General features: G+C 38.3%; 1 pseudogene; it reads left to right on the top strand.

The window, feature by feature from the left end:
- Positions 1 to 11,901: 11,901 nt before the first annotated feature.
- Positions 11,902 to 12,746, top strand: LOC113885556 (annotated as a pseudogene).
- The last annotated feature ends 6,008 nt before the right edge of the window (positions 12,747 to 18,754 follow it).

The following is an 18,754-nucleotide window of genomic DNA, read 5'->3' as shown; positions in this document are numbered from 1 at the left end:
ATGGTATATATTATTTGGAAAAATACTTTGTATTTTAATAAAGCTTCTTTTTACCATTTATCCTATCTTAAAGATATTTCCATGCTGATGGTTAGCCAGCTATGTCATCACTTTCATGTCCCTATTGTAGGGCATTTAGATTATTTGTAATTATTCATGGTTACAAACCGTGTTGCTTGCTTCCTTGTAGTACCTGTGTCTTTAAATACTTGACAGGTTATTTCTTTGGGAAAAATCCCTAGATATGCAATTTCTGATTAAAAGTATGTATTTTAAAAAGGATGTTAGTACTTGTTGCCAAATTGTCCTTTAGAGTTGTTTTCCCAATTTGCATACACACTGGAAGTATCTTGGTATCTGTTTCTCTGCACTCTTGACTTTCTTATGTCCAGTCTGATTATTCTCTTATATTTTGATAATAAGCAATAAATAGTTTCTCCTTGTTTTGATTAATTGACTGTTATGTGAATTATCCCTTTTGTGATAGGTAAAACCATATTATTTTCTTCTGTTAGATTATTCACTTTTTCAGGATCAGATGTGTTTTTGAATCTTTTATTTCTTCATATTTGTCCTTATTGGATGCTTGTCTTGGGTAAGCACTCAATAAATTTTTATCTGTTTGATTTGAATTCCCAGAAACAGAAGATTTTTCAACTTTCACTTCCAGAATTCAGAATGTATTATATGATTGTTAATGTTTCAGTCCCAACGACACACTGATTTTGACCATAGTCATAGTCCATCTTCACACAGTTCTTAAGTTCATTATTTTTTTAAAAAAAAAGGACAATTAATTTGAATTAATTAAAATGTAGAATTAATATTTGAACACAGGTTAGTTCAGTTCAGTTCAGTCGCTCAGTCGTGTCTGACTCTTTGCGACCCCATGAATCGCAGCACGCCAGGCCTCCCTGTCCATCACCAACTCCTGGAGTTCACTCGGACTTATGTCCATCGAGTCAGTGATGCCATCCAGCCATCTCATCCTCTGTCATCCCCTTCTCCTCCTGCCCCCAATCCCTCCCAGCGTCAGAGTCTTTTCCAATGAGTCAACTCTTCCCATGAGGTGGCCAAGGTACTGGAGTTTCAGCTTTAGCATCATTCCTTCCAAAGAAATCCCAGGGCTGATCTCCTTCAGAATGGACTGGTTGGATCTCCTTGCAGTCCAAGGGACTGTCAAGAGTCTTCTCCAACACCACCGTTCAAAAGCATCAATTCTTCGGCGCTCAGCCTTCTTCACAGTCCAACTCTCACATCCATACATGACCACAGGAATTTTAATTGGCCAGAAAAAGAGAAAGGGAAAGAGTTATTTAATAAGGCTCAAGTCTATAAGTGGGTTTTACATAGTTGATAGAAGGAACTGACACTGCTTCTGGATGAGTTTGAGCTGGACATAATAAAAACTATCCCAGTGTGTTTTTATTTTGTTATGAGACAAATAAATTCCCTGGTGGAGGGTAAGTGTTTTCTGAAAATCTGTCTCCTTTTTAAAAGTCCAGTTGCAGCCTTTTAATGGAAAGGGAAACTTTGAAGGGTAAGGACTGTGGTTTCTTCTTTTGTATTGTTTAAAGTGCAGCATCAAATTTAGGTTCTGGCCACCAGGAAGCTCCCCCAAATGTTCACTTATAAGTGTTACTAAAACGTCAGTGGCAATGTAATGGGATGGAGAAAATGGTGTTTTCCTGAATGTCTCTCAGGAAGAAAAGTAAATATGACAGGAAGCACTAAAAAACTTGGAATGATGGGGGCGCTAATAATGGGATATTTGTGGCCAACATGCTCCAACAGTGAAAGATGTTGCTAAACTGTTACCTATGGAAGGTGTGTTCAGTTAGATACTTTCCAATCTTCCTTTGCTGAGTGTTGAGTCAGTTTAGTTCAATTGCTCAGTTGTGTCCAACTCTTTGTGACCCCATGGACGGCAGCAAACCAGACATGCCTGTCGATCACCAACTCCTAGAGCTTGCTCAAACTCATGTTCATTGAGTCGGTGATGCCATCCAACCATCTTATCCTCTGTTATCCCCTTCTTCTCCGTCCTTCAGTCTTTCCCAGCATCAGGGTCTTTTCCAATGAATTAGTTTGGCATCACATGGCCAAAGTATCAGAGCTTCAGCTTCAGCATGAGTCCTTCCAATGAATGTTCAGGACTGATTTCCTTTAGGATGGACTGGTTTGATCTCCTTGCTGTCCAAGGGACTCTCAAGAGGCTTTTCCAACACCACTGTTCAAAAGCATTGATTCTTCAGCACTCAGTCTTCTTTATAGTCCAACTCTCACATCTATACATGACTCTGGAAAAACCATAGCTTTGACTAGACAGACCTTTGTCAGTAAAGTAATATCTCTGCTTCTTAGTATGCTGCCTAGGTTGGTCATAGCTTTTCTCCCAAGGAGCAAGTGTCTTTTAATTTCATGGCTGCAGTTACCATCTGCAGTAATTCTGGAGCCCAAGAAAATAAATTCTGTCACTGTTTCCACTGTTTCCCCATCTATTTGCCATGAAGTGATGGGATTGGATGCCATGATCTTCGTTTTTGTGAATGTTGAGTTTTAAGCCAGCTTTTTCACTCTCCTCTTTCACCTTCATCAAGAAACTTTTTGGGTCCTCTTCACGTTCTTCCATAAGGGTGATGTCATTTGCATATCTGAAGTTATTGATATTTCTCCTGGCAATCTTGATTCCAGCTTGTTCTTTACCAAGCCTGGCATTTTTCATGATGCACTCTGCACATAAGTTAAATAAGCAAGGTGACAGTATACAGCCTTGACATACTCCTTTTCCAATTTGGAACCATGTTGTTGTTCCTTGTCTGGTTCAAACTGTGCTTCTTAACCTGCATATAGATTTCTCAGGAGGCAGGTAAGGTGGTCTGGTATTCCTGTCTCTTTAAGAATTTTCCATAGTGTTGTGATCCACACAGTCAAAGGATTTAGCATAGTCAATGGAGCAAAAGTAGATATTTTTCTGGAACTCTCTTGCTTTTTCTGTGATCCAATGGATGTTGGCAATTTGATCTCTGGTTCCTCTGCCTTTTCTAAAACCAGCTGAAACATCTGGAAGTTCACGGTTCACATACTGTTGAAGCCTAGCTTGGAGAAGCTGAGTAGGAAGCACAAATTTAGGACAAGAACTGAATTGTTTTGAGCAATAGAAGAGAATACATAAGTCCTCCTTGTGGCCCTTCTCCAAGCCGAGGACAGCTTCTTCCCTAAATGTTGAATCAACGCACTGAAATGGGATGTGGGTATGATCTAGGAATGGAGAGTAAGTTGAGAGTGAGTGAATGATAGAGAATTCCACTGTAGATATCTATTGTATTTAAAATGCCTTGGACACATTCAAATAGATTTATCATGATTTGAGCTGGTACTCTTTCAGGAAAAATAAAATCTTTTGAGCTGAAAGTATAGTAGCAACTTTTCAAAGAAAATTTTTATGGGCTATTTTATTTTTTAATCTGAACTTTTCTAAAACAGAACTTTACTGATTTTTAAATTAAAATTTTATTTTTGCTGTATTTATTTATTTATCTGTTTGGCTGTACTAGGTTTTATTTGCAACATGTAGGATCGTCTATCTTCATTGCAGCATACGGGGTTTTTGTTTGTTTGTTTGTTTTTTAATTTGCAGCTTTCAGGATCCTTTTAGTTGTGGCATGTGGTTTATGGGGTCACAAAGAGTTGGACACGACTGAGCAACTGAACTGAACTGTGAACTCTTAGTTGCATCATGTGAGATCTAGTTCCCTCACCAGGGATTGAACCTCAGTCCCTGCATTGAGAGAATGGAGTCTTAGCCACTTAGCTGGTAGTCTTGGACCACCAGCGAAGTCCCTAAATTAAAAATTTAAATAAATGTATGTAATACAAGTACATGGGTAATTCATTACAATTCCTGTACATTATTATATTTTCATTTCGAGCAAGTACCTATATCACATACCTAGCCATTTACATTTTTTGGCTATGTAATGGGCAACACAGGACTGTGAACCTGCTATTTTTCCTATGTCTCCCATAAACACTGTTCCAAGTTTGGTATGTTTGCTCTCTGATCATTTAGGAGCTGGACTTGTTTGCTTAACTGTATAATTTTAATGAAGTCTTGAGAGGAAGAGAAGATAAGGGTGTGCTCAATTTGCCATCTTTAACCTATTAATCTTTTCTTGATAAGTTATAGTGCACAGTTTTAATAGTCAGGTCTTATAGAGTTATATGGACAAATAAAAAATAATGAGAAACTAATATGTTGTGTGAGAGATTGTAAATTGGAAGATATTTTATCTAATTTCATACACTGTTAGAATATCTCCGTTATAAAACCGCTGCCCATTTTTGTATTTTTGGCTCATTATTTGTAAATAATGTAGTAAGAAATAAGGCCATTCTATCACTGATGGGCTCTGAAATGAAAGGTTATGTCTTTTTTTAAACCCTAAAGCACAGTGCATTTTTAATTAGAAGTTATATCATTAGTAAGTGCTTAGAACACAAAGTGACTTCTTAGTTTGGGTGAAATTAGTAATGCAAAGTTTTTACTCATCAAAAGATAAAGTCAACAATAGTTGTAAAAATTATGATTTTTGAGATTTTATGACACTTTCTTTTCTAAAACTGTGTACCATTCAGATATACGTGTAAAGTTTTACTTAGAAATTTTTGAAAATTTCTCTAGAACTACTGATAACATGTGTGAAGTCAGAGTGGGACTGTCACTCCAAGAGAGAGGGGAGAGTAGATGAAGAGACAGGTGGGTTGGGGAAACCAATCAAATTAAATACTGAAAGGTTTTGCTGAACCAAGAAGATGCCGGGATTCTTGGCCTCTGGAGAAGAATTCAATCTGGGGCCAGAGATGAGGCTTGATTGCTCAGAGCTCTTGTGTAATAGTTTTATTAAAGTATAAAAGGGATAGAGAAAGCTTCTGACATAGACATCAGAAGGGGGCAGAAAGAGTACCCCCTCACTAGTATTAGCAATAAAGTTATACACTCTTAATTAGTTATTCAGTTCAGTTCAGTCGCTCAGTCATGTCCAACTCTGTGACCCCATGAAAAGCAGCACGCCAGGCCTCCCTGTCCATCACCAACTCCCAGAGTCCACCCAAACCCATGTCCATTGATGGGTGATGCCATCCAACCATCTTATCCTCTGTTGTCTCCTTCTCCTCCTGCTCTCAACCTTTCCCAACATTAGGGTCTTTTCAAATGAGTCAGCTCTTCGCATCAGGTGGCCAAAGAATTGGAGTTTCAGCTTCAGCATCAGTCCTTCCAATGAACACGCAGGACTGATCTCCTTTAGGATGGACTGGTTGGATCTCCTCGCAGTCCAAGGGACTCTAACAGTTCAAAAGCATCAATTCTTCAGCGGTCAGCTTTCTTTATAGTTCAACTCTCACATCCATACGTGACCACTGGAACCATAGCCTTGACTAGATGGACCTTTGTTGACAAAGTAATGTCTCTGCTTTTTAATATGCTGTGTAGGTTGGTCATAACTTTCCTTCCAAGGAGTAAGTGTCTTTTAATTTCATGGCTGCAATCACCATCTGCAGTGATTTTGGAGTCCAGAAAAATAGTTATTAAGTGAATCAAAAAAATGTCCGGAAGTTGTAAAGACCTTACTAGACCCACTCCCATAATTTACATTTTAAGATAACAAGATTAGCCAGAATGTTTTTTTTTTTTTTTTCCCAGAAACTGTCCTCAAGCAGGATACATTATTGTTATATAATCCTAAGGAATGTAGAGGAAAAAAAGTTTGTCCTTTCCTCCTACTTGAGAATTCCAGACCCCTCTGTCCTTGGGGACCCCCAGAGTTCTAATCAACCTGCTTAGTAATTGACTCTCTCAATACATTTGGGAGTTTAGCATTGAAGATTTTTTGGCCATTGGGTTTATACATAAGAAATGTAATATTTTCCTTTTAAAAGTTTTCTTCCTTTTGTAAAATGTCAGGAGCAAGAATCTTAAAAGGACATGGACATTGTGAAAGTTGTCTTGCTGATTTTTGTTTTTGCTTTTATTATTATTATTTTTTTTACTGAGGTGAAAAAGACAAAAGAAAAATTACTCACTTTATTATTATTATTATTTTTTTGCTGTGTTGGGTCTTCGTTGCTCGACAGGCTCTAGTTGTGATGAGTGAGGGCACTCTTGGTTGCAGTGCGCGGGCTTCTCACTTCTTTTAATGTGAGCATGGGCTCTAGAGCCCAGGCTCAATAGTTGTGCATGGGCTCAGTTGCTCCGCGGCATGTGGGATCTCCCTGGACCAGGGATCAAACCCGTGTCTCCTGCATTGGCAGTCAGATTCTTTACCACTGAGCCACCAAGAAAGCCCCCAAATTAGCCATTTTAAAGTGAACAATTCAGTAGCATTTAGTACTCTCACAGTGTTGTGCAACCATCACCACTTTCTAGTTCTAAAACATTTTTATCATCCCCAAAGATTGCCCAATCTTAATATGGATACTTTTTCTAGAACATAAACTGGTACAGTGGCTTCAAAATTTGTTCTTAATATATCAGCCACCATGGAAATAAGCCAAATTATTATATTCTGACCATGCAATTCCTTTAGAGCTTCACTTTATACAGTTTATAGTTTTCTTATCAGAAAATCTCAAAAGGATATTAATGTCCTTCCTTCCTATCATGTTCTTTGAATCCAGTCATGTAGAAATTAAATCAGAACATAGTATTCAAAAACCTAGAATAATATTTTATTTACTGTTTTTGTTTTAGGATATTTAGAAGTGTACTGCTATAGGACTTTGAAAATGCAGGCTGCCGAGTAGGCAAATCTCATAAAGAATGGTTCATTTAGCAAATAAGTTAATAGATCTGTAAATGTTTTAGCTTTTTTACCAGCATGTATGCTCTCATTTGTCATATGCTGTAAGATGATCATCATTGTCATTCTGTGATGGAGATTCTCCTTTGAACAGGGCTTAAAGTGGGTAGAATTTTATGGAGAATAATTTCTGGTACCATTGTGGGGGGTGGAAGAGAAGGGAATAGGGAAAGGGTCAGAGAATGCTTTTATCTTTTTGTTTTCTCCTAAAACTCTATTTTTAAAAATTGGATATCTTGCCTTCAAATTTCTGCTTTTCTTATTATCTAGCTGTTTATTTTGTAAATGAGATTTAGAAATGAATGAGGAAGATTGAAAGGAAGAAACGTTCTCTCTGGAAAGCAGACTCTCACCAGCTTTGGTTGGTCATGGGTAGCAGTTAAGCCAAATTTGTTGTTTTGTTCTATCAATCAAATATACAGCTAGTCTCTTTTTCCTGTTTTAGTGTGGAATAAAATACCACACAACTAATGTATACCTGATAAATCTATGTAACTATGGAGATTTATAAAAAAGCACAAAGTTTAATTATATTAATTATGGATAGTAAATTAAATAGAAAACAATAAGCAAAGTAGTATAATAAAATAATAAGTAAAATAAATTACATTTTAATTAAATTATGTATATAAATATATATGTATATGTAATAATTATAGTAATTATTTAAAACAGTGTTTCTTTAAGTGTGGGTCCCAGACCAGCAGCATTGGCATCACCTAGGAACTTGTCAGAACTACAGTATCTATTGATTCAGAAATTCTAGGGGTGGGATCCAGCAAGCCCTGTTTTAATAAGCCCTCATGGTGGTTCTTTATTTATTTTTAAACTGTGTTTTAAAAACATTATTTATTTGGCTGTGCCAGGTCATAGTTGCAGCATGCAAGATCTTTAGCTGTGGCATGTAAACTCTTAGTTGTGGCCTGTGGGATCTAGTTCCCTGATCAAGAATTAAACCTGGGCTCCCTGTATTAGGAGCATGGAGTCTTAACCACTGGACCACTGGGTGGTTCTAATGCAGGACTCACATTAAAATTTGGATAGTGGAGAACTATCCTACTACACCATGCAATGCAGGAGACCTGGAATCCATCCCTGGGTTGGGAAGATCCCCTGGAGAAGGGAAAGGCTTCCCACTCCAGTATTCAGGCCTGGAGAATTCTATGGACTGTATAGTCCATGGGGTTGCAAAGAGTCAGACAGGACTGAGCGACTTTCACTTGCACTTTTACCCTATTATTCACTGATAGAGTGCCCTCCAGTGTTTTTGCCAAAACTGCATTGACAAATTACTGGCCTTGGCCTAGAAATCCCGATGTAAAGATGAAAATAAAAGAATTTTTTTTTGTCTTCTAAAATTGTCCTCCCTCAATATTTCTTTAAGGGTTTTTTCTTACACATACTTATACAAATTTTAGAAAATATGATCTATATAATTTGAAACTTTGGTCTTTTTTGGACTTACATTATGGAGTAAAAGTACTTTGTAAAAGTCATTAAATAGTATGTTGTAAACATACTATTTAAAGACTGCTTAAAAGCTTAAAAGTTCATAATTTCATTCTGTTTATTTTCCACATTTGTACTATGGAAGGTTATCTTTTTAGAAGTTGAGATGAGGGAGCAGTTCCTTGCTTACAATATTATTTTGTATCTACTTACCAATATCTTCTCGTATTGTCAAAAAGGCATAGACAATTTGGTGAAACTGTAAAGTAGGCAGTTGCTGGTGCTTAAAAATGTTAATTTGTTACAATTTTGTGTTTTCCATTTCATGTCTTCTCCTTTTGAGACCTCCTTTTAGGCTTGTATACTTCCTGTCTCCTCAGTTTACTGACCCTTTTGCTGCTCAGTGCCTTTTGGATTCATTTCTTCCATTAAATATTTTCACAGTCTACCTCAGGTTCTATCTTAAAACCCTTAAAGGCAGGAATTTAGAGACTATGATAAGTAATTGAAAAGGTACTTAACCTACTTGCCTTGGATCTCAGCATAAAGGTGCTTGCTTACTTAAGCATAGGGGTTGATGGAAGACCTGTGGAACCAGACAAACCACCTCTCCATTTACTAGTTTTCTGTCTTTGGAAAATAAATACCTTTGAGTTTAGACTAGCTCATCTAACAAACTAATAATCTAACAGTATCTAATTGATAAATGTGAGCATTACATTATACTTAAATTAGAATTTATACATATGAGCATTACATTATAAATAAAGTGCTAGGATAATGTCTGACAAATTCTCAATAACTATTAGATATTACTTGGAGAAGGCAGTGGCACCCCACTCCAGTACTCTTGCCTGGAGAATCCCATGGACGGAGGAGCCTGGTAGGCTGCAGTCCATGGGGTTGCTGAGGTTGGACACGACTGAGCGACTTCACTTTCACTTTTCACTTTCATGCATTGGAGAAGGAAATGGCAACCCACTCCAGTGTTCTTGCCTGGAGAATCCCAGGGACAGGGGGGCCTGGTGGGCTGCTGTCTACGGGGTCTCACAGAGTCGGACACGACTGAAGTGACTTAGCTTAGCTTATTAGATATTACTATTAGAAGCACTATTAGAGTTTGTTTAACTCTAGAGCCATCTTTGTACAATCGCTGAAATTCTTGGTTTTAGCTCTTCATTTTTGTGACTAATAATGTTTAAGTTATTTACATTTTACGTTAATGGAAAACTGGCTCTACTTTTTCCTACAATGATATTTAACCTTTAAAATTTAAATTTTTATGGAAAAGGTGTTTTAAGAAGGCATTATCTCAGATTCCTATTTTCTTCTTTTTAAAAACTCAAACTTATAAAAAAACTCTCTCAGAGGAAGTTACCTTTGGTAAAGTAAGTTTATTTTTATTGTCATTATAATATTATAGCTTTCCTAGAAATTTGCAGGGAAAAGCATATATTAGTGTACTATTAATTATAAAAGACACTTACTCCTTGGAAGGAAAGTTATGACCAACCTAGATAGCATATTCAAAAGCAGAGACATTACTTGGCCAACAAAGGTCCGTCTAGTCAAGGCTATGGTTTTTCCTGTGGTCATGTATGGATGTGAGAGTTGGACTGTGAAGAAAGCTGAGCACCGAAGAATTGATGCTTTTGACCTGTGGTGTTGGAGAAGACTCTTGAGAGTCCCTTGGACTGCAAGGAGATCCAACCAGTCCATTCTGAATGGGAACAGCCCTGGGATTTCTTTGGAGGGAACGATGCTGAAGCTGAAACTCCAGTATTTTGGCCACCTCATGCGAAGAGTTGACTCATTGGAAAAGACTCTGATGCTGGGAGGGATTGGGGGCAGGGGGAGAAGGGGATGACAGAGGATGAGATGGCTGGATGGCATCACCAACTCGATGAACGTGGGTGATGGACGTTGGTAATGGACAGGGAGGCCTGGCGTGCTGTGATTCATGGGGTCGCAAAGAGTCAGACATGACTGAGCGACTGAACTGAATTATAAGCTTATTTAAATTTTTTTTTGTAATCTGTGAATGTGCTTAGTTCTTAGGTATTATAACTTAAAATACTAACTGAAAAATAAAGGAAGTATGATTAAGCTTTATTCTTATATTGTATAATTTTGGGGATTTTGGACATATGTTTATTGACTCCAAGAAAGCTGTTTAGCATGAGTTACTCACTTAAGTGATTATATTTATATTTATCTGTTCTCTCCATGTGCTGAGTGAGCAGTGTGCAATACTTTGGCCTATTACATTTATTCATTTACTTATCGACCTTTTATTGAGTGAATATTATGTGTTAGAGATCATGCTTGGTCCTAGGTGGATAAGCATGGGTAAGATATGATAGAGTTCATTTCTTTTGTGCAGAAATATGTGAATGCATAATTTTGATGCAATATGCTAAGTTCTATAATAGAGGTATATAGAAAGAAGTATGTGGTTGGTACATTTAACTTGGCATTTAACTTAGTTGGGGAACAAGGATTGATGGTTGTATATGAGGCCAATCAATTAGGTAAGACTTATCAAAGGAAATGTTTGTCTGAACTAAGCCAAGTTCATAGTAGCCCAGGCTGGTATATCTGAGGGAACAGAGAGCAGAGTATAAAAGGAGCACTATTATCATTTGTAGATGACATAGGAATCAACCAAGAAATGTAAAACTAAGGAAAGTTCTGTGAGATTGCTAGATATGAAATCGGTCAGTCAGTTAAGTAGCTCAGTCCAGTCCAACTCTTTGCGACCTATGGACTGCAGCACACCAGATTTGCCTGTCCATCACCAACTCCCAGAGCTTTCTCAGACTCCTGTCCATCGAGTCGGTGATGCCATCCAACTGTCTCATCCTCTGTTGTCCCCTTCTCCTCCTGCCTTTGATCTTTCCCAGCATCAGGGTCTTTTCTAATGAGTCAGTCCTTGGCATCAGGAGGCCAAAATATTGGAGCTTCAGCTTCAGCATCAACCCTTCCAGTGAATATTCAGGATTAATTTCCTTTAGAATTGAGTGGTTTGATTTCCTTGCAGTCCAAGGGACTCTCAAGAGTCTTCTCCAATGCCACAGTTCAAAAGCATCAATTCTTTGGTGCTCAGTCTTCTTTACAGTCCAACTCTCATATCCATATATGACTACTGGAAAACAGATATTAATACATATTAAAAAGCCTTAATATTACGTATTTCCACAGCTTTAAAAAATATTTACCTATTTATTTGTGTGTGTCAGATCTTAGTTGCGCCACAGGGGATGTTTCTTGTGGCCTTTGGGCTCTCTAGTTGTGCCATGCTGGCTTATTTGCTTTGCAGCTTGTGGGATCTTAGTTCTTTGACCAGGTATTGGACCTGCGTACTCTCCTTTGGAAGGCAGACTCTTAATCCCCCGACTACCAGGGAAATCCCAATTTTGTGCCTTTTGATAGTGATTTCACTATCTAAAATGACTCCCACATATATATAGTGTTCAAGCGCTCTCTAGTGTTCTTAAGTGCAAGGAGCCTGTGATGTGTTTTATGGAGAAGATATTTGTGTTACATAAGCTTTTTCAGATATGAGTTATAGGGCTACTGGTCAAGAATTCAAATGGATTTCATTCTGCAAATGAAGGAGGAGAATGTCCTCAAATTCCTTGCCGTAGGAGCCGACTTAGGTGGCACCAACCTTGACTTCTACATGGAACAGTACATCTACAAAAATGATGGCATCTAAATCATAAATCTGAAGAGAGCCTGGGAGAAGATTCTTTTGGCAGCTTGTTCACTGTTGCCACTGAAAACCTAGCTGATGTTGGTGTCATATCTTCTAGGAACGCTGGCCAGTGAGCTTTGTTGAAGTTTGCTGCTGCCACTGCTATTGTTGGCTGCTTCACTCCTGGAGCCTTCACTAACCAGATACATGCAGTGTTCTGGGAGACATGATTTCTGGTGTTTACTGGTCCCAGGGCTGACCACCAGCCTCTCACAGAAGCCTGTGTTAACCTGCCTAACATTGCTCTGTGTAACACAGATTCTCCACTGTGATATGTGGATATTGCCATCCCCTGCAACAACAAGGGAGCTCACTTAGTGGGTTGAATGCAGTGGATGCTCACCTGGGAAGTTCTGCCCATGCGTGGAACACCCATGGGAAGTCATGCCTCATCTCTGCTTCTACAGATATCCTGAAGAGATTGAAAAGGAGGAGCAGGCAGCAGCTGAGAAGGTGTGACTGAGGAGGAATTTCAGGGTACATGGACTACTTCCACTCCAGAGTTCACTTCTCCTCAACCTGAGGTATTGGACTGGTCGCAAGGTGTGCCGGTGCCTCCTGTGCCTGTTCAGCAGTTCCCCACTGAAGAGTGGAGTGCTCAGCCTGCCGCAGCACGCTGGTCTGCTGCTCACACTGCTCAGGCCACAGAATGGGTAGAAACAGCCACTGAGCGCTCTTAAACTGTTCTTCCCCAAACTCTTAAAATGGAAATTGGGTTGACAGAAGATAAACAGTTGTAAAAAAAAGAGAATATATTAAGTAAGATGCTTTTAACAGGAGCACACATAAAACAAGAAGTAAATATTGATTGTAGTGGAAATATTGTGACCACAGACTCACGGTAACTGTATTTCTCCTAGGAGCAATGGTTCAGTAGTCACTATTTCAGTGTTTATGGTGACTTTATAGCATAATTAGTGCCAGTCAACTGTATATGTATGTCCAGCATCTAGTCAAAAAAATAAAAAAACATACGAGGAGATTTAGTAAAAATAATTCACTATTAGGAAATGGCTAAATTGTTGTTGGAGGGCTGAAAATCAGGAAACCAGAGGGAATACAGGCACAGCTATCACCCTTGGGAGAACAAAGGCAAGAAGAGGCATTCTTAAAACCTTCAGGCTGGTCCAGTGGAGCCAGGCTCAGCTGTCTGAGGAAAGAGTACTGTTGGGATGAAGGATACAGACAGGACATTTCTGGGACAAAGGAGCTGAACCTGGAACAGCTGTTGCTGATTCAAGGAATGAAGAACCATTGCTGGGCTGAGCTGTATGAACAGCAAGGAAATAGGAAAAAGCAATTTCCACCTACTCTCTTGCCTTTGAGTGTCCTTGGAAGAAGCTAACAGAAAACCAGCTGGTGAAGGAGGGCGTGCTGAGTTCCAGCTCCAGTATCACAAAGCAATAGTAGATTTGGAGCTGAGAGTACTAAAATTTTGGGTTTGTTGGTTACAGTAAGTAACGCTATCTACAGTAACACTATATACAGTAACACTTACTACAGTAAGTATTACTACAAGAGTTTTTGTTGCAGTGTTTTTCTTTTTAATTAATTAATTTATTTTTGGACCGATCAACCAGTATGTGGGATCTTAGTTCCATGACCAGCAATCAAACCTGTGCCCCCTGTATTGAAAGCATGGAGTCTCAGCCGCTGGACTGACAAGGAAGTCTCCTGTTGCAGTGTTTTTTATTGTAGGGGAATTGAAGACAAGCAGAGTGTCTATCACTATGAAAGTGTTGTTCAGTCGCTCAGTCTGTCTGACTCTTTGGAACCCCATGGACTGCGGCAGGTCAGGCTTTCCTGTTCTTTACCATAGGGTATGGGGAAACGGACAGTCTTAAAAATTGGTTGGAGGGTGTTTTGAAGGAAGCTTGCTGGAGAAAGAAGAGCATGGTTTGTTCTTGTTCTAGAGACTGGCAAGTATTCTGGGTATCTATATGCTTTTACCACTGAAAGATAACCAATCAGAAAAGAAAAATTTCTTCTCCTTAGTATATTTATATGCTTTTATTTTGGAATTGGTATTTGGAAAGACAGGAAAATTGGGAGAAAGAAAAGTCTCTTGTCCTTAGAGTATATTAGACAGGCAGATATTACTATTTAAAAGCAATATAATAAATTAATATTTTTATTAGGTGGGTACATAGTTAAATGACTCACATAGAGACTGTAGACCCATTGTCTTATCAAGTACTATGTGCCCTGAGAGATAAAAAGTTTGAAAATAAATTGTAGTTGGAGTACAAATGATATAATTTTATAAAAATAGAATATGACTAATATGTATTACTTGTTTATGTTAATGGAAACCTCACTTGAGCACTAGCAGACCACAATGTACTGTATATTTAGAAACTTTCCCAAACTACACTACAGGAGAATTTTTAATTGCTAAAAAGAGATTTATTGCATTTGGATACAAGTTTGACCATAGTGGAAGCAGCTGTTTTATGCTAGAACAGGAGCAGCCTTGGAATTGGTGATTTATAGCATAAATCCTGGAAAAGTTATCAGGTTACCTCTTTAAATGGGGTATGGGAAGAAAGAAGCTAAAAACTGGACGGTTGGCCAAACTTCTGTAGCAGCTTCCCAAACATCTAGTCCTTTCAAGAGAATTCTGGGAAAGGGAAAGCCCTGATTTGTAGTGTTTGACAGTTTTTGTGCTGTGAATACTCCTAACCATGGCCATTTAAAAATTACCTGCATGAAGTCAGTAAATGCAGAATTGGGATTAGATGCTGGCAGTCAGTTCTCTCACCTGTAACTTCATCTTACCCCACAATAGGTGAGATGCCACATGCAACTCACCAGCAATTGGCTCTTATTTCCATTTGGCCTTGTAGTGATCTGATTCAAGAGTATCATTCCAAGGACCTGCTTTCTTGATTTCAAGTGGCTTAAAACATAAACCAAGTATCAGCTATACCAGAAACTTCTGGTTAGCCTAGCCCCTGCTTCCCATCATGCCTGTGGAAGATAGTTCCTGGCAGGCCATTAACACCCTCACATTGTCAGTGTCACACCACACATCTTTCACTGTCTGCAGTGGGGCTTCTCTAATACCACAGAGGAGAGGGGGAACCCATTCCAAGCCTTGACTTGGATTCTCCCTGAAAGCAAAAGCCTGAGATAAGGACTTGTGTCTAGGTAGTTTATTTAGGTGGTAGCACCAGGGAGCAGTGATGAGAGACTGGGCAGGATGAGGAAAAGAGAAAAAAATCTTATAAACTTGCATTGTCAGAGTCACTACTGAGTCCAACTGTGACTTGATACAATCCACAACCTTCTGAGGATTGTGTAAAATGCCCCTTAGAATTCTCGACATGGGAGTCAACTGGAGGGAGCGGTTCTTCACCCTCACTGGTTGTGTCTTAATCCTGGACACTCAGTCCTGGGAACTTCTATGGATATGCACATACTGAGTGGGTTCCCCCTGTCCTCTCTGGTATTGGAGAAGCCCCACTGCAGACAGTGAGAGATGTGAGGTGTGACACTGACAATGTGAGGGTGTTATGGCCTGCCAGTAACTATCTTCCAGAGGTGTGATGGGAATCAGGGGTGAGGCTAACCAGAAGTTTCTCATATAGCTGATATTTGATTTATAATGTTTTAAAAGGTGGATTAAACATTTATTCACAGTGAAGCTACTATTTAGGATAATGAGATTAAATTTCTTATCAGAGTACTGAAAAAATGTTGGGAGAGAATGTAGTTATTTTCTCCCTTCTCTTTCCTTTTCCTCAAGTAAAACTCTGGGTTATACAGTGTTTCTGTGTCGTAATAAACCCATAGAAAGGATTTTGATCAAGTTCATAAACACTGAATGTACATGAGCAAATACATTCATTTATCTAATGAATACTTAAAATTAGTTTTTTTGCATAATTTCTGAGATATAAATTCCTAGTTTGCACATGGTAAGTGTTAATATTCCTGTATTTGACAATCTGAATTCTGAAAATAAAACATTAGACTCTTATGTTTGTATTACTGAAAGGAGTAGCCCACCCAAACAAGGATCATTCACATCTAGGTGCCATATAGTAAAGGTTCTTCTTATTCAGCTGACTATAGGCAAAAAGATACCTATTCCTAAGAATATGTATATGAAAAGGGTTCTTACAGCTTAGGACATGATAAGTATTTGCACTGATTACTTGAGAAGAGCTAAACCTATATTATGTGAAGAATGCCTACCCCAAACTTTTTTACCTGTAGATTGTAATGTTTGCAATCTACAGCCTTAATCAGGTCCTGTTTCCAGATGAATCTACCTTGTAGCTAGAAGCCAGAATTTTAGTCCCATATCTGGTGTGCCTGTGTGAAGCCTGAGCAATTTTGTGTCCATTGAATCATAGCCTTCCATCTAACTTTCCACCATGTTCATTTAATCTAGGTGACTGGGTTTCTGCCCAGAGTGCTTGACTGTGGCTCTAACTTATGCCTCAGGTTGGGTGTTTTTTGTTGAACCACCTGAAATAAGGCATTACCACTACCTAACATAGAGTGACATTGCTGGGTGGAGACTCCTGCTGCAGTTTCCCACTCTCTAGATTGTTGGTTCTTAGATATTGTATATTGTAACTGGTCCTAACTAAATACAAGTTAACTGTATTTCATTAGGCCACCAAGCTACTTCGATTGGGCTCAGCTCTTTATTGTTGCTTGGTTCTTTCTCTTGTATTTGCTCACTGCTAAAATTGAAATAGAGCCTGCCTAAAATGTAATATGAACTGTATACCATTTACTACATAGTTAAAATGATTAAAAAGTTACTATTTACTTGAAAACTGTATGCTGTTAAAATTTCTATTTCAACACTTGTATTATAAAATGAAGTCTCATATTATTTTAGGTACCTAGATTGCAGTAGCTTAAATTCCTACTGCCTTAGTGCCAGAAATCAGCCTCTGAATGTGTTTCTGGGTTACTTTTGAGTCATGCCCAGAGCTCTCTCAGCTGTGTTTAGGAAGAGGTCCATCATGTTTTCCTGTTTCAGATGCCTTGCCATGCTGCTGCACTGCTGCTTTTGCTTTTGTTTTCCAGGTTGATATTCCATCTAATTCAAGAAATAGACCCTTTCCTTAATTTTCTATAGGATAGCATTTTAACTAAAGTTTATAGAAAGAGGCAGGAAAAAGAAAAGACAGCACATCATAATTATGACAGTAACTGTGGCTATGCTCAGAATCCCATGGCCATGAAAATGATTTTGATTTTTTTCAAAGCTGCAAGAGCAAGTTGTTTCTAGAACTATCAATACAAGATGCTTTGGTGTTATAATATAGTCAAGGGACTGATAGGGTAGTTAATTAATAAAAGAAATGTCACCCAGGATGTCTGTGCTGGGAATTTTCATTAACAAGTTGTAAAAGAAATAACAAAGTAATCAATGAACTAAAGCAGACATGATTGACTGTAATTACTGTGCTCGTTAAGGTTATTGACTAACAGCAAGATGAGCTGTCAGAGTTGAGGCATGGCACTCTGAGAAAATTAATCAGAACATTCATTTTAGCCCTTCTGTTTTCACCAAGGCAGTGAAGTTAATGTGTCAGTTTTAGTAGTTCAGAAATAGTTAAATCAAGATTTAAAGTTTTAGCATCCACATATTCTGACTAGCATCTAAATACCATATTTGGGTTTACACAAAGTGAAATAGAGGGAGAGGGAGAAATTAAGTGGTAAGTATATAAAGACAGCAAGCAGGACAACTATAGTTTGTATCAGGTAATAGCTGTAAACATGGAGAAGCAATGGGTTTGAAGGATATTTGAGAAATAAAATTAATAGCATATCATTTTATCATGATGCTGACATCTTTCATTTCTGTATCAAGGCAAATATAACAGGAAATTTTCTTGGTTACCTCCTCCTTCTAGAGCTATTTCTTCTTCATTTGAAAGCCAATAGCTATTTATACTTTATCTTGTATAGTTAATTTTCATATGCCATGCTGTTAAGGACATTGCCATTGCCCCTGGCTTTTATTCCAGTGGTGAAAACAGAAAAAGTAAACATATAAATAAATATGCAAGGTTGTGATAAGTGACTAGGGGCAGTGAGATAAAGTAATCAGGTAATACCTCTCTGAGGGATTATATCAAAGATGAGAATGAGGCAGGCATGTAAATAGCTGGGAGAAAATGATTTCAGGCAAAAGAATAGCAAGTGCAATGGCCCTAAAGGAATACGCTTGGATGTTTTCTGAACAGAAAGTGTAATTGAAGTCAGTGAACTAGGGGAAACAGTGCTGTGAGTCCAGTGGGAGAGGTTGACAGGAGCCAGATCATGAAGGGCCTTGTAGATTTGGTAAACAATTTTCCTTTTGTGCTATGGATAATAGGAAGCCATTGGATAATTTTATGCAGGAGAATAACATGAACTAAACTGTCTTATGAAATATCATTTAGATGCTATGTAGAAAATGGATTGCACATGCCTCAGAATACTTGGGGTAGGGGAGACAGAGACAGGTGGATGTATTCAAGATAACTTTTGGAAATAGGATTTATGGAAATTCTTGATGGTTGTAAAGGAAAAGACTGAATGAAAGATGACTGCAGGATTTTGGCCTAAGCAATTAAGTGAGGGTGCCGATTACTAGAGTATGAAAGATAGAAATAGGGTTTTTACACCTCTCCATCCCTTAATTTTTTTAAATTATAATTTTAAAATTGAGATA

The sequence above is a fragment of the Bos indicus x Bos taurus genome, chromosome 28 (assembly GCF_003369695.1).
Source record: "Bos indicus x Bos taurus breed Angus x Brahman F1 hybrid chromosome 28, Bos_hybrid_MaternalHap_v2.0, whole genome shotgun sequence".
NCBI classification, from domain to species: domain Eukaryota; kingdom Metazoa; phylum Chordata; class Mammalia; order Artiodactyla; family Bovidae; genus Bos; species Bos indicus x Bos taurus.
Note: the sequence above shows the minus strand (reverse complement) of the source record. Positions and strands in the feature narration are given on the sequence as shown.